At 62.5% G+C, this 13,108-nt stretch overlaps 1 long non-coding RNA gene across 1 annotated transcript in view; it reads right to left on the bottom strand.

Annotated features, from left to right (window-relative positions):
• The window catches only part of LOC132396372 (uncharacterized), a 77,181-nt gene extending 64,286 nt beyond the window's left edge, over positions 1 to 12,895 (bottom strand). The window contains exons 1-2 of the long non-coding RNA XR_009512965.1: positions 12,823 to 12,895; positions 10,084 to 10,173 (exon numbers count right to left, since the gene is read on the bottom strand). This is a non-coding gene — a long non-coding RNA (uncharacterized LOC132396372). The remainder of the gene's footprint in view (positions 1 to 10,083; positions 10,174 to 12,822) is intronic.
• Between the last annotated feature and the right edge of the window lie 213 nt (positions 12,896 to 13,108).

The raw sequence follows: 13,108 nt of genomic DNA, 5'->3' as shown, positions 1-13,108 counted from the left end.
GGGTCAGTGTGTGTGTGGCACCGTCCCTCAGTGAGGGTCACTGTGTGTGGACCGTCCCCCAGTCAGGGTCAGTGTGTGTGTGGGACCATCCCCCAGTGAGGGTCAGTGTGTGTATTTGCGTCCGTCCGCCAGTGAAGGTCAGTGTGTGTGGACCGTCCCCCAGTGAGGGTCAGTGTGTGGGACCGTGCCCCTGTGAGGGTCAGTGTTTGTGGACCGTCCCTCGGTGATGGTCAGTGTGTGTGTGTGTGGGTGTGGGACCGTCCCTCAGTGAGGGGCAGTGTGTGTGGACCGTCCCTCAGTGAGGGTCAGTGTGTGTGTGGGACCATTCCCCAGTGAGGGTCAGTGTGTGTGTGGACCGTCCCCCAGTGAGGGTCAGTGTGTGTGGGACCGTTCCCCAGTGAGGGTCTGTGTGTGTGTGTGGGACCGTCCCCCAGTGAAGGCCAGAGTGTGTGTGGACCGTCCCCCAGTGAGTGTCAACGTGTGTATGGGACCGTCCCCCAGTGAGGGTCAGTGTGTGTGTGTGGGACCATCCACCAGCGTGGGTCAGTGTGTGTGTGTGGACCGTCCCACAGTGAGGGTCAGTGTGTGTGTGTGTGTGGACCGTCCCCCAGTCAGGGTCAGAGTGTTTGTGGACCATCCCCCAGTGATGGTCAGTGTGTGTGGACCGTCCCCCAGTGAGGGTCAGTGTGTGTGTGGACCGTCCCCCAGTGAGGGTCAGTGTCTGTGGGACCGTCCCCCAGTGAGGGTCAGTCTGTGTGTGGACCATCCCCCAGTGATGGTCAGTGTGTGTGGACCGTCCCCCAGTGAGGGTCAGTGTGTGTGTGGACCGTCCCCCAGTGAGGGTCAGTGTGTGTGGACCGTCCCCTGTGAGGGTCAGTGTGTGTGTGTGGACCGTCTCCCAGTGAGAGTCAGTGTGTGTGTGGACCGTTCCCCAGTGAGGGTCAGTGTATATGGACCATCCGCCAGTGAGGGTCAGTGTGTGTGTGTGGACCGTCCCCCAGTGAGGGTCAGTGTGTGTGTGTGGACCGTCCCCCAGTGAGGGTCAGTGTATGTGGACCGTCCCCCAGTGAGGCTCAGTGTGTGTGTGTGGGACCGTCCCCCAGTGAGGGTCAGTGTGTGTGGACCGTCCCTCAGTGAGAGTCAGTGTGTGTGTGTGGACCGTCCCCCAGTGAGGGTCAGTGTGTGTGGACTGTCCCCAGTGAGAGTCAGTGTGTGTGTGTGGACCGTCCCCCAGTGAGGGTCAGTGTGTGTGTGGGACCGTCCCCCAGTGAGGGTCAGTGTGTGTGGACCGTCCCTCAGTGAGAGTCAGTGTGTGTGTGTGTGGACCGTCCCCCAGTGAGGGTCAGTGTGTGGGACCGTCCCTCAGTGAGGGTCAGTGTGTGTGTGTGGACCGTCCCCCAGTGAGGGTCAGTGTGTGTGGACTGTCCCCAGTGAGGGTCGGTGTGTGTGGGACCGTCACCCAGTGGGGGACAGTGTGTGTGTGTGGACCGTCCCCCAGTGAGGGTCAGTGTGTGTGGACCATCCTCCAGTGAGGGTCAGTGTGTGTGTGTGGGACTGTCCCTCAGTGAATGTCAGTGTGTGTGTGTGTGTGTGTGGGAACGTCTCCCACTGAGGGTCAGTGTGTGTGGACCGTCCCCCAGTGAGGGTCAGTGTGTGTCAGACCGTCCCTCAGTGAGGGTCAGTGTGTGTGGGACTGTCCCCCAGTGAGGGTCTGTGTGTGTGGACCGTCCCCCAGTGATGGTCAGTGTGTGTGTGTACCGTCCCCCAGTGAGGGTCCGTGTGTGTGTGGACTGTCCCCCAGTGAGGGTCAGTGTGTGTGGACCGTCCCCAGTGAGGGTCAGTGTGTGTGTGTGGACCATCCCACAGTGAGGGTCAGTGTGTGTGTGTGTGGGACCGTCCCCCAGTCAGGGTCAGTGTGTGTGTGTGTGGGACCGTCCCCCAGTGAGGGACAGTGTGTGTGTGCACCACCCCGCAGTGAGGGTCAGTGTGTGTGTGTGTGGGAAAATCCCCCAGTGAGTGTCAGTGTGTGTGTGGGACCGTCCCCCAGTGATGGTCAGTGTGTGTGAACCATCCCCCAGTGAGGGTCAGTGTGTGTGTGGGACTGTCCCTCAGTGAGGGTCAGTGTGTGCGGACCGTTCCCCAGTGGGGACCGACCCCCAGTGAGTGTCAGTGTGTGTGTGGACCGTCCCCCAGTGCGGGTCAGTGTGTGTGTGGGACCGTCTCCTAGTGAGGGTCAGTGTGTGTGTGGGACCGTCCCCCAGTGAGGGTCAGTGTGTGTGTGGGACCGTCCCCCTGTGAGGGATAGTGTGTGTGTGGACCGTCCCCCAGTGAGGGTCAGTGTGTGTGGACCGTCCCCCAGTGAGGGTCAGTGTGTATGAGTGGGACCGTCCCCCAGTGAGCGTCAGTGTGTGTGTGGACCGTTCCCCAGTGAGGGTCAGTGTGTGTGTGTGGACCGTCCCCCAGTGAGGGATAGTGTGTGTGTGGACCGTCCCCCAGTGAGGGTCAGTGTGTGTGGACCGTCCCCCAGTGAGGGTCAGTGTGTATGAGTGGGACCGTCCCCCAGTGAGCGTCAGTGTGTGTGGACCGTCCCCCAGTGAGTGTCAGTGTGTGTGAGACCGTCCCCCAGTGAGGGTCAGCATGTGTGTGGGACCGTCCCCCAGTGAGGGTCCGTGTGTGTGTGGACTGTCCCCCAGTGAGGGTCTGTGTGTGTGGGACCTCCCCCAGTGATGGTCAGTGTGTGTGTGGGACCATCCCCCAGTGAGGGTCAGAGTGTGTGTACCGTACCCCAGTGAGGGTCAGTGTGTGTGTGGCACCGTCCCTCAGTGAGGGTCAGTGTGTGTGTGGGACCGTCCCCCAGTGAGGGTCAGAGTGTGTGTACCGTCCCCCAGTCAGGGTCAGTGTGTGTGTGGCACTGTCCCTCAGTGAGGGTCACTGTGTGTGGACCGTCCCCCAGTCAGGGTCAGTGTGTGTGTGGGACCATCCCCCAGTGAGGGTCAGTGTGTGTATGTGCGTCCATCTGCCAGTGAAGGTCAGTGTGTGTGGACCGTCCCCCAGTGAGGGTCAGTGTGTGTGGGACCGTCCCCCAGTGAGGGTCAGTGTGTGTGGGATTGTTCCCCAGTGAGGGCCAGAGTGTGTGTGGACCGTCCCCCAGTGATGGTCAGTGTGTGTGTTTGGGACCATCCACCAGCGTGGGTCAGTGTGTGTGTGTGGGACCGTCCCCCAGTCAGGGTCAGAGTGTGTGTGGACCATCCCTCAGTGATGGTCAGTGTGTGTGGACCGTCCCCCAGTGAGGGTCAGTGTGTGTGTGTGTGTGGACCGTCCCCCAGTGAGGGTCAGTGTGTGTAGGACCGTCCCCCAGTGAGGGTCAGTATGTGTGTGGACCATCCCCCAGTGATGGTCAGTGTGTGTGGACCGTCCCCCAGTGAGGGTCAGTGTGTGTGTGGACCGTCCCCCAGTGAGGGTCGGTGTGTGTGGAACGTCCCCTGTGAGGGTCAGTGTGTGTGTGTGGACCGTCTCCCAGTGAGAGTCAGTGTGTGTGTGGGGCCGTCCCCCAGTGATGGTCAGTGTGTGTGGACCGTCCCCTGTGAGGGTCAGTGTGTGTGTGTGGACCGTCTCCCAGTGAGGGTCAGTGTGTGTGGACCGTCCCCCAGTGAGGGTCAGTGTGTGTGTGCACCACCCCGCAGTGAGGGTCAGTGTGTGTGTGTGTGGGAAAATCCCCCAGTGAGTGTCAGTGTGTGTGTGGGACCGTCCCATAGTGATGGTCAGTGTGTGTGAACCATCCCCCAGTGAGGGTCAGTGTGTGTGTGGGACTGTCCCTCAGTGAGGGTCAGTGTGTGCGGACCGTTCACCAGTGAGGGTCCGTGTGTGTGAACCATCCCCCAGTGAGGGTCAGTGTGTGTGAACCATCCCCCAGTGAGGGTCAGTGTGTGTGGGACCGTCCCCCAGTGATGGTCAGTGTGTGTGAACCATCCCCCAGTGAGGGTCAGTGTGTGTGTGGGACTGTCCCTCAGTGAGGGTCAGTGTGTGCGGACCGTTCCCCAGTCGGGACCGACCCCCAGTGAGTGTCAGTGTGTGTGTGGACCGTCCCCCAGTGCAGGTCAGTGTGTGTGTGGGAACGTCTCCTAGTGAGGGTCAGTGTGTGTGTGGGACCGTCCCCCAGTGAGGGTCAGTCTGTGAATGGGACTGTCCCCCAGTGAGGGTCAGTGTGTGTGTGTGTGGGACCGTCCCCCTGTGAGGGTCAGTGTGTGTGTGTGGACCATCCCACAGTGAGGGTCAGTGTGTGTGTGTGTGGGACCGTCCCCCAGTCAGGGTCAGAGTGTGTGTGGACCATCCCCCAGTGATGGTCAGTGTGTGTGGACCGTCCCCCAGTGAGGGTCAGTGTGTGTGTGGACTGTCCCCCAGTGAGGGTCAGTGTGTGTGGGACCGTCCCCCAGTGAGGGTCAGTGTGTGTGTGAACCATCCCCCAGTGATGGTCAGTGTGTGTGGACCATCCCCCAGTGAGGGTCAGTGTGTGTGTGGACTGTCCCCCAATGAGGGTCAGTGTGTGTGGACCGTCCCATGTGAGGGTCAGTGTGTGTGTGTGGACCGTCCCCCAGTGATTGTCAGTGTGTGTGTGTGGACCGTCCCCCAGTGAGGGTCAGTGTGTGTGGACCGTCTCCCAGTGAGGCTCAGTGTGTGTGTGTGGGACCGTCCCCCAGTGAGGGTCAGTGTGTGTGGACCGTCCCCCAGTGAGTGTCAGAGTGTGTGAGATCGTCCCCCAGTGAGTGTCAGTGTGTGTGTGGACCGTTCCCCAGTGAGGGTCAGTGTGTGTGTGTGGACCGTCCCCCAGTGAGGGATAGTGTGTGTGTGGACCGTCCCCCAGTGAGGGTCAGTGTGTGTGGACCGTCCCCCAGTGAGGGTCAGTGTGTATGAGTGGGACCGTCCCCCAGTGAGCGTCAGTGTGTGTGGACCGTCCCCCAGTGAGTGTCAGTGTGTGTGAGACCGTCCCCCAGTGAGGGTCAGCATGTGTGTGGGACCGTCCCCCAGTGAGGGTCCGTGTGTGTGTGGACTGTCCCCCAGTGAGGGTCTGTGTGTGTGGGACCTCCCCCAGTGATGGTCAGTGTGTGTGTGGGACCATCCCCCAGTGAGGGTCAGAGTGTGTGTACCGTCCCCCAGTGAGGGTCAGTGTGTGTGTGGCACCGTCCCTCAGTGAGGGTCAGTGTGTGTGTGGGACCGTCCCCCAGTCAGGGTCAGTGTGTGTGTGGCACTGTCCCTCAGTGAGGGTCACTGTGTGTGGACCGTCCCCCAGTCAGGGTCAGTGTGTGTGTGGGACCATCCCCCAGTGAGGGTCAGTGTGTGTATGTGCGTCCATCTGCCAGTGAAGGTCAGTGTGTGTGGACCGTCCCCCAGTGAGGGTCAGTGTGTGTGGGACCGTCCCCCAGTGAGGGTCAGTGTGTGTGGGACTGTTCCCCAGTGAGGGCCAGAGTGTGTGTGGACCGTCCCCCAGTGATGGTCAGTGTGTGTGTTTGGGACCATCCACCAGCGTGGGTCAGTGTGTGTGTGTGGGACCGTCCCCCAGTCAGGGTCAGAGTGTGTGTGGACCATCCCTCAGTGATGGTCAGTGTGTGTGGACCGTCCCCCAGTGAGGGTCAGTGTGTGTGTGTGTGTGGACCGTCCCCCAGTGAGGGTCAGTGTGTGTGTGTGTGTGGACCGTCCCCCAGTGAGGGTCAGTATGTGTGTGGACCATCCCCCAGTGATGGTCAGTGTGTGTGGACCGTCCCCCAGTGAGGGTCAGTGTGTGTGTGGACCGTCCCCCAGTGAGGGTCGGTGTGTGTGGAACGTCCCCTGTGAGGGTCAGTGTGTGTGTGTGGACCGTCTCCCAGTGAGAGTCAGTGTGTGTGTGGGGCCGTCCCCCAGTGATGGTCAGTGTGTGTGGACCGTCCCCTGTGAGGGTCAGTGTGTGTGTGTGGACCGTCTCCCAGTGAGGGTCAGTGTGTGTGGACCGTCCCCCAGTGAGGGTCAGTGTGTGTGTACACCACCCCGCAGTGAGGGTCAGTGTGTGTGTGTGTGGGAAAATCCCCCAGTGAGTGTCAGTGTGTGTGTGGGACCGTCCCATAGTGATGGTCAGTGTGTGTGAACCATCCCCCAGTGAGGGTCAGTGTGTGTGTGGGACTGTCCCTCAGTGAGGGTCAGTGTGTGCGGACCGTTCACCAGTGAGGGTCCGTGTGTGTGAACCATCCCCCAGTGAGGGTCAGTGTGTGTGAACCATCCCCCAGTGAGGGTCAGTGTGTGTGGGACCGTCCCCCAGTGATGGTCAGTGTGTGTGAACCATCCCCCAGTGAGGGTCAGTGTGTGTGTGGGACTGTCCCTCAGTGAGGGTCAGTGTGTGCGGACCGTTCCCCAGTCGGGACCGACCCCCAGTGAGTGTCAGTGTGTGTGTGGACCGTCCCCCAGTGCAGGTCAGTGTGTGTGTGGGAACGTCTCCTAGTGAGGGTCAGTGTGTGTGTGGGACCGTCCCCCAGTGAGGGTCAGTCTGTGAATGGGACTGTCCCCCAGTGAGGGTCAGTGTGTGTGTGGGTCTGTCCCCCAGTGAGGGTCAGTGTGTGTGGGACCGTCCCCCAGTGAGGGTCAGTGTGTGTGTGGGACCGTCCCCCAGTGAGGGTCAGTGTGTGTGGACCATCCCCCAGTGAGGGTCAGTGTGTGTCAGTGGGACCGTCCCCCAGTGAGGGTCAGTGTGTGTGGACCGTCCCCCAGTGAGTGTCAGAGTGTGTGAGATCGTCCCCCAGTGAGTGTCAGTGTGTGTGTGGACCGTTCCCCAGTGAGGGTCAGTGTGTGTGTGTGGACCGTCCCCCAGTGAGGGTCAGTGTGTGTGGACCGTCCCCCAGTGAGGGTCAGTGTGTATGAGTGGGACCGTCCCCCAGTGAGGGTCAGTGTGTGTGTGGACCGTCCCCTGTGAGGGTCAGTGTGTGTGTGTGGACCGTCTCCCAGTGAGAGTCAGTGTGTGTGTGGGGCCGTCCCCCAGTGATGGTCAGTGTGTGTGAACCATCCCCCAGTGAGGGTCAGTGTGTGTGGACCGTCCCCTGTGAGGGTCAGTGTGTGTGTGTGGACCGTCTCCCGGTGAGGGTCAGTGTGTGTGGACCGTCCCCCAGTGAGGGTCAGTGTGTGTGTGCACCACCCCGCAGTGAGGGTCAGTGTGTGTGTGTGTGGGAAAATCCCCCAGTGAGTGTCAGTGTGTGTGTGGGACCGTCCCCCAGTGATGGTCAGTGTGTGTGAACCATCCCCCAGTGAGGGTCAGTGTGTGTGTGGGACTGTCCCTCAGTGAGGGTCAGTGTGTGCGGACCGTTCCCCAGTGAGGGTCTGTGTGTGTGAACCATCCCCCAGTGTGGATCAGTGTGTGTGAACCATCCCCCAGTGAGGGTCAGTGTGTGTGGGACCGTCCCCCAGTGATTGTCAGTGTGTGTGAACCATCCCCCAGTGAGGGTCAGTGTGTGTGTGGGACTGTCCCTCAGTGAGGGTCAGTGTGTGCGGACCGTTCCCCAGTGGGGACCGACCCCCAGTGCAGGTCAGTGTGTGTGTGGGACCGTCCCCCAGTGAGGGTCAGTCTGTGAATGGGACTGTCCCCCAGTGAGGGTCAGTGTGTGTGTGGGTCTGTCCCCCAGTGAGGGTCAGTGTGTGTGGGACCGTCCCCCAGTGAGGGTCAGTGTGTGTGTGGGACCGTCCCCCAGTGAGGGTCAGTGTGTGTGGACCATCCCCCAGTGAGGGTCAGTGTGTGTCAGTGGGACCGTCCCCCATTGAGGGTCAGTGTGTGTGTGGACCGTCCCCCAGTGAGGGTCAATGTGTGTGGACCGTCCCACAGTGAGTGTCAGAGTGTGTGAGATCGTCCCCCAGTGAGTGTCAGTGTGTGTGTGGACCGTTCCCCAGTGAGGGTCAGTGTGTGTGAGACCGTCCCCCAGTGAGGGTCAGCATGTGTGTGGGACCGTCCCCCAGTGAGGGTCCGTGTGTGTGTGGACTGTCCCCCAGTGAGGGTCTGTGTGTGTGGGACCTCCCCCAGTGAGGGTCAGTGTGTGTGGACCGTCCCCCAGTGAGGGTCAGTGTGTATGAGTGGGACCGTCCCCCAGTGAGGGTCAGTGTGTGTGGACCGTCCCCCAGTGAGTGTCAGTGTGTGTGAGACTGTCCCCCAGTGAGAGTCAGTGTGTGTGGACCGTCCCCCAGAGAGGGTCAGTGTGTGTCGGACCGTCTCCCAGTGAGGGTCAGTGTGTGAGTGGGACCGTCCCCCAGTGAGGGTCTGTGTGTGTGTGGACTGTTCCCCCTGTGAGGGTCAGTGTGTGTGTGGACCGTTCCCCAGTGAGGGTCAGTGTGTGTGTGGGACCGTCCCCCAGTGAGGGTCAGTGTGTGTGTGGACTGTTCCCCCTGTGAGGGTCAGTGTGTGTGTGGACCGTTCCCCAGTGAGGGTCAGTGTGTGTGTGTGGGACCGTCCCCCAATGAGGCTTAGTGTGTGTGTGGACTGTACCCCAGTGAGGGTCAGTGTGTGTGTGTGGACTGTCCCCCAGTGAGGGTCTGTGTGTGTGTGTGGGACCGTAACCCCGTGAGGGACAGTGTGTGTGTGGACCGTCCCCCAGTGAGGGATAGTGTGTGTGTGGACCGTCCCCCAGTGAGGGTCAGTGTGTGTGGACCGTCCCACAGTGAGTGTCAGAGTGTGTGAGATCGTCCCCCAGTGAGTGTCAGTGTGTGTGTGGACCGTTCCCCAGTGAGGGTCAGTGTGTGTGAGACCGTCCCCCAGTGAGGGTCAGCATGTGTGTGGGACCGTCCCCCAGTGAGGGTCCGTGTGTGTGTGGACTGTCCCCCAGTGAGGGTCTGTGTGTGTGGGACCTCCCCCAGTGAGGGTCAGTGTGTGTGGACCGTCCCCCAGTGAGGGTCAGTGTGTATGAGTGGGACCGTCCCCCAGTGAGGGTCAGTGTGTGTGGACCGTCCCCCAGTGAGTGTCAGTGTGTGTGAGACTGTCCCCCAGTGAGAGTCAGTGTGTGTGGACCGTCCCCCAGAGAGGGTCAGTGTGTGTCGGACCGTCTCCCAGTGAGGGTCAGTGTGTGAGTGGGACCGTCCCCCAGTGAGGGTCTGTGTGTGTGTGGACTGTTCCCCCTGTGAGGGTCAGTGTGTGTGTGGACCGTTCCCCAGTGAGGGTCAGTGTGTGTGTGGGACCGTCCCCCAGTGAGGGTCAGTGTGTGTGTGGACTGTTCCCCCTGTGAGGGTCAGTGTGTGTGTGGACCGTTCCCCAGTGAGGGTCAGTGTGTGTGTGTGGGACCGTCCCCCAATGAGGCTTAGTGTGTGTGTGGACTGTACCCCAGTGAGGGTCAGTGTGTGTGTGTGGACTGTCCCCCAGTGAGGGTCTGTGTGTGTGTGTGGGACCGTAACCCCGTGAGGGACAGTGTGTGTGTGGACCGTCCCCCAGTGAGGGATAGTGTGTGTGTGGACCGTCCCCCAGTGAGGGTCAGTGTGTGTGGACCATCCCCCAGTGAGGGTCAGTGTGTGAGTGGGACCGTCCCCCAGTGAGGGTCAGTGTGTGTGTGTGTGTGTGTGTGTGTGTGTGTGTGTGTGTGTGTGTGTGTGTGTGTGTGTGTGTGTGTGTGACCATCCCCCAGTGAGGGTCAGTGCGTGTGTGTGTGTTTGTGTGTGTGTGTGTGTGTGTGTGGACCATCCCCCAGTGAGGGTCAGTGTGTGTGTGGGACCGTCCCCCAGTGAGGGTCAGTGTGTGTGTGTGGGACCGATCCCCAGTGAGGGTCAGTGTGTGTGTGTGGGACCGATCCCCAGTGAGGGTCAGTGTGTGGGACCATCCCCCAGTGACAGTCAGTGTGTGTGGACCGTCCCCCAGTGAGGGTCAGTGTGTGTGGACCTTCCCCCAGTGGGGGTCAGTGTGTGTGTGTGTGGGACCGTCCCCCAGTCAGGCTCAGTGTGTGTGTGGACCATCACTCAGTGAGGGTCAGTGTGTGAGTGGGACCGTCCCCCAGTGAGGGTCAGTGTGTGAGTGGGACCGTCCCCCAGTGAGGGTCAGTGTGTGTGGACCGTCCCCTATTGAAGCCGATGATATCCAGATGGGGATCACCTACTCACCGCTGCTTCATCTGTCCGGCGGGGGCCTGTTGTCCGGAGAAACGCGAGCATGCGCAGTGCGTTCGCTCCCCTGCTGCGGCTCCTTGGAAGCTGGTACCGGAGAGAAACCGGTGGGTGCCGATACCGGGGGAGAGGCGGGGTGACGGGTGGGTGCCGATACCGGGGGAGAGGCGGGGTGACGATACCCGGGGAGTGGGTGCCGATACCGGGGGAGAAGCGGGGTGACGGGTGGGTGCCGATACCGGGGGAGAGGCGGGGTGACGATACCCGGGGAGTGGGTGCCGATACCCGGGGAGAGGCGGGGTGACGGGTGGGTGCCGATACCGGGGGAGAGGCGTGGTGACGGGTGGGTGCCGATACCGGGGGAGAGGCGTGGTGACGGGTGGGTGCCGATACCGGGGGAGAGGAGGGGTGACGGGTGGGTGCCGATACCGGGGGAGAGGCGGGGTGACGGGTGGGTACCGATACCGGGGGAGAGGCGGGGTGACGGGTGGGTGCCGATACCGGGAGAGAGGCGGGGTGACGTGTGGGTGCCGATACCGGGGGAGAGGCGGGGTGACGGGTGGGTGCCGATACCGGGAGAGAGGCGGGGTGACGTGTGGGTGCCGATACCGGGGGAGAGGCGTGGTGACGGGTGGGTGCCGATACCGGGGGAGAGGCGGGGTGACGGGTGGGTGCCGATACCGGGGGAGAGGCGGGTTGACGGGTGGGTGCCGATACCGGGGGAGAGGCGGGGTGACGGGTGGGTGCCGATATAACGGGGGAGAGGCGGGTTGACGGGTGGGTGCCGATACCGGGGGAGAGGCGGGGTGACGGGTGGGTGCCGATACCGGGGGAGAGGCGGGATGACGGGTGGGTGCCGATATACCGGGGGAGAGGCGTGGTGACGGGTGGGTGCCGATACCGGGGGAGAGGCGTGGTGACGGGTGGGTGCCGATACCGGGGGAGAGGAGGGGTGACGGGTGGGTGCCGATACCGGGGGAGAGGCGGGGTGACGGGTGGGTACCGATACCGGGGGAGAGGCGGCGTGACGGGTGGGTGCCGATACCGGGAGAGAGGCGGGGTGACGTGTGGGTGCCGATACCGGGGGAGAGGCGGGGTGACGGGTGGGTGCCGATACCGGGAGAGAGGCGGGGTGACGTGTGGGTGCCGATACCGGGGGAGAGGCGTGGTGACGGGTGGGTGCCGATACCGGGGGAGAGGCGGGGTGACGGGTGGGTGCCGATACCGGGGGAGAGGCGGGTTGACGGGTGGGTGCCGATACCGGGGGAGAGGCGGGGTGACGGGTGGGTGCCGATATAACGGGGGAGAGGCGGGTTGACGGGTGGGTGCCGATACCGGGGGAGAGGCGGGGTGACGGGTGGGTGCCGATACCGGGGGAGAGGCGGGATGACGGGTGGGTGCCGATATACCGGGGGAGAGGCGGGGTGACGGGTGGGTGCCGATATAACGGGGGAGAGGCGGGATGACGGGAGGGTGCCGATACCGGGGGAGAGGCGGGGTGACGGGTGGGTGCCGATATAACGGGGGAGAGGCGGGATGACGGGTGGGTGCCGATATAACGGGGGAGAGGCGGGATGACGGGAGGGTGCTGATCCCGGGGGAGAGGCGGGATGACGGGAGGGTGCTGATACCGGGGGAGAGGCGGGATGACGGGTGGGTGCCGATATACCGGGGGAGAGGCGGGGTGACGGGTGGGTGCCGATATACCGGGGGAGAGGCGGGATGACGGGTGGGTGCCGATATACCGGGGGAGAGGCGGGGTGACGGGTGGGTGCCGATATAACGGGGGAGAGGCGGGATGACGGGAGGGTGCCGATACCGGGGGAGAGGCGGGGTGACGGGTGGGTGCCGATATAACGGGGGAGAGGCGGGATGACGGGTGGGTGCCGATATAACGGGGGAGAGGCGGGATGACGGGAGGGTGCTGATGCCGGGGGAGAGGCGGGATGACGGGAGGGTGCTGATGCCGGGGGAGAGGCGGGATGACGGGTGGGTGCCGATACCGGGGGAGAGGCGTGGTGAGGGGTGGGTGCCGATACCGGGAGAGAGGCGGGGTGATGGGTGGGTGCCGATACCGGGGGAGAGGCGGGGTGACGGGTGGGTGCCGATACCGGGGGAGAGGCGGGGTGACGGGTGGGTGCCGATATAACGGGGGAGAGGCGGGATGACAGGAGGGTGCTGATACCGGGGGAGAGGCGGGGTGACGGGTGGGTGCCAATACCGGGGGAGAGGCGGGCGGGGTGACGGGTGGATGCTCATACCGGGGTGAGTACAGGTAAACCGGCTTGTGTCGGTCCCTGGGAGACAGGTGGCAGGGTGACCAGTGGGTGCCGCTACCGGAGGGAGTTTCGGGGAGATCAGGGAGTTCTGGCACCAGATGGGGGGGGGGGGGCGGTGTGAATGCAGAACACGGGAGGGGAAGCGATGGGGAAAAGAACCGAGCTCTGGGGGGACGGAGTTGGAGAGGGAGATGTGCCTCAACTCTTGGGCTGAGGATGGGTAGCAAAGTTGGTAAGGGTGGGGAAGAGGGGAAGGGGATGAGGTACAGCGAGGTAGGTGGTGTGGTTTGTGGGTGGGGATTACAAAGGGCGCTAGAGTTCCAGAATGGCCTGGGGAAAGTTGGTGGTGTAATTGTCATGTGGGAATGGGGGCAGAGGGTGTGCCCTGTGTGTGATTTGAAGGGCTGTGGTTTACCATTAGAGGGGGAGGTAAATCCACTGTGGGAGGGCCACTAACCGGTCATTGATGCAGCGACTGGAAAGAACGAGGTCAGTAATTCCCCAAAGTGTCTCTGCTTGCTGAGTCCGAATGAAGTTGTGTAATGATTGAATGACAGGCCAGGGAATTCTTGCGCAGGAGGCTGGTGGACAATTATTGACCAGCGTTCCTCGTTGTTCTGTGATCTGCTTCCGAGAGAGGTTGTGAAACGAGGCTGGGACTGAAATCTGGCCGGAATTCACGGTTGGCTGGAGCAATGGCTCAGACCTGGCTCTACAAGCTCTCCCTCCATCAGAGCAGCTGC

The sequence above is a fragment of the Hypanus sabinus genome, chromosome 7 (genome assembly GCF_030144855.1).
Source record: "Hypanus sabinus isolate sHypSab1 chromosome 7, sHypSab1.hap1, whole genome shotgun sequence".
In the NCBI taxonomy this organism is placed as follows: Eukaryota; Metazoa; Chordata; class Chondrichthyes; order Myliobatiformes; family Dasyatidae; genus Hypanus; species Hypanus sabinus.
The sequence above is the reverse complement of the archived record's forward strand: the minus strand, read 5'-3'. Positions and strand labels throughout refer to the sequence as shown.